We start from the raw sequence: 2907 nt of genomic DNA, 5'->3' as shown, positions 1-2907 counted from the left end.
TATCTAAAATGTATTCTTGAATGCAATGTTTATTTTCTTCAGGAACACGTATCTCTCTCTCTCTCTCTCTCTCTCTCTCTCTCTCTGTGTCTCTCTCTCTCTCTCTCACACACACACACACACACAAGGTCAGTGTCTTTGGCATTGACAGTGGATCATTTTCCATGAGTGTCTGGTATGTTCCTGTAAGCGGGTTTATTTGCTGCTTTGGGCCAGTCTTTCCAGGGCATCTGGTTCTGCTCGGGCTGATCTCTGATATCGTGGACGGCCTGGATGACATCCTGCAGGGACACATGCATAGTTCACAAACATCATAAATTATATCATTTAAAAAATCTCCTAAAACATATTTGGTACAAGTGTAATAAATCATTATAAATGCATTTGTCTGCACATTATTATTTTTACTTGTGTATGTGTTAGTTTATAGCCAGAGTTAGTTAGTCTGCCATTAAGCATTTCAATTTCTAAAAATGCAAAGCGCAGTTTTAGGTACTGTGCACATACGCATGTTTTCATATTTAGCATACAGAACTCCATGTTTAATCCCCGATTTATGAATGTGAATATATAATTAACAAACTTTCTGACCAAATGCATGACCAAACTGTTCATGCCACAATGCATTCTGGGTGCCATGGATGAGTTTTGTAAGACGTAACCAGAATACATTGGACAGTCAGGCACAAGAACAGTTTCTTCCCCCAGGCAATCTACCTCATGAACAGTTAAATGTTCCTACTTATGCAATAAAAACATGCAAAATCGTTATATTTATTTGTTACCCATCCGTCCTAGTATGTCCCTGCATCTTACTTACACCTTTCCACTATCATTTACAGTATAGCACAGTTATCTATACACTTATTTATTTGCAAATATATGGGGACAAATTGGAAAAAGTTTGAAATGGTAGCTTTATTTAAAAAGAATTGCATAATTTATGCATGGTAAATATCAAATTAAAAAGTTATACTGCCTTCCCTGTGTGCAATTGATGTTGAAAAGACATCAAATTGACATCAAAACTGACCTCCAAAAACAGGTCAAACATGCAAATTTCTTCCAGTAGTAACTGGGTGAAAAATAGGAAGAGAAAACTGTAAAAAATTAATCACTTTATTTACTCAATAAAATTGTTTAAAATTTTACATCCAATATCATTAATTAAATTTAACACATTAGAATTAATTAGATATAATCAAATTAGTTACAATCAACCATTCAAAATGAGTAGAATAACGTGAAAAAAATTAAGTAAAATTTACACAGAAATATTGAATTCATTGAAAACAAACAAACAAAAAAACACTATGCTAAAGAATACTATGTTAGACATGCCAGGCGAGTAGTTGCCGATCATGAAACATCTTGCGAAAACATTATATGCATGCACATGACATCAACTTTTTTACAAATTCACATTTTTGTTGCTTACACTGTTAAAAATTGCTGTAAGACAAACGGCAGTAAATTACTGTTATTTAACGGAACAATTTCTTACAGTGTATAGAAATTTGGCCGTTTTTTAACAGCAATTTTTAACAGTGCACTGTTAAAAATCGCTGTAAAAACCGGCCAAATTTTGACAGTAACATACTGTTTTTCATTAAAACAGTGCATTCTGGGTAATATTCATCATTTTCGAGAAGGCGGCCTGCTGCTATATATCGTAAATTAACAACGTTCAAAGTCAACACTGCGGCTGTGTTTCAAATCACACCCTACAACCTCATTCACTATTCCCTACATGAGTTTACTAATATAGTCCACCTGACAGAGAGAATGAACACTAATGAGTGAATTCAGACACTGATGAACAGCTTTTGTTAACGAGCAGAATCACTGAAGAAAAAAAAAACAAGACAAACACATGAACTACAACTGACTTCAGCCACAGCCTTAGATGAAATCAACTGAAGATTTAAACAATTAACAAACAGCTTTACCAACTTCACTCATTACTAACCAGACTGACTTTATTTCTATCAGATCAGAGATCAGAGATCAAAAGATCTTATTGAGAATTACAGAGATTTAGATGATAATGTTACCGTTTCGTTTGACGTCACCATTGTGGAGATCAGTGTTTGCTTTAGTTGGGCTCCTGACCCTCGACTTAAATGTATTTTACATTTTGTTTCATTGCTGCATTTGTATCTTAATGGTACATCTGTTACAGCAATAATGATAGTCAAGTAATTATGGCTGTTTCTGTCAGGCATAATCTGATAGGCTGACTTGAAGAGTTGCTGTAGTACTCAAATATTTATTTGGTGTTGAAATATGTGAGTGAATTACACAATTATTTGTTTCTTCAATTATACAAGATCCGAACCTTCAATTATACTGTGACAATCTGAACATATGGATTTGATGACAGTTTGAGTTTTAAATATTTTGGGCAGCAGTCTCTGCAACACTCTAAGAGAGACATCAACAATCAGCATATGAATCTCAACAATGGTGACAATCAAAAGGTTCATGATGCAATGCATGCTGGGTACCAGCACAAGATAAAACTCATCAATGACTCTCATCATGCTTTGTGGCATGAATAAATTATGCCCCTGAATTGTTCACTTATTTTCTTGAATTCTTATGTGCTTATAATATTGCTTTTGTCTTAAGCATTAGTAGCATGTTTTGTGAAGTTCAGAACTTATCTGTTTATTTATTTTGTGGATTGTGACCATTGTTGTGATTCATACGCTGATTCTTGATGTTTATGTAGAACATCAATGTTGATGTTTAGTAGTAACACCAGATTTCTTTCTTCTGTTGACTTTTTTTTTTTGCTACAACAAGTTCTAAAGATAGATTGTTACAGCATGCAAAAAAAAAAAAAACCCTTAGTTGTTGAACAGTCACGATCAAGAGCCCAGCTAAAGTAAACACTGATCTCCA

The sequence above is a fragment of the Carassius auratus genome, unplaced genomic scaffold (assembly GCF_003368295.1).
Source record: "Carassius auratus strain Wakin unplaced genomic scaffold, ASM336829v1 scaf_tig00014591, whole genome shotgun sequence".
NCBI lineage: Eukaryota > Metazoa > Chordata > Actinopteri > Cypriniformes > Cyprinidae > Carassius > Carassius auratus.
Note: the sequence above shows the minus strand (reverse complement) of the source record.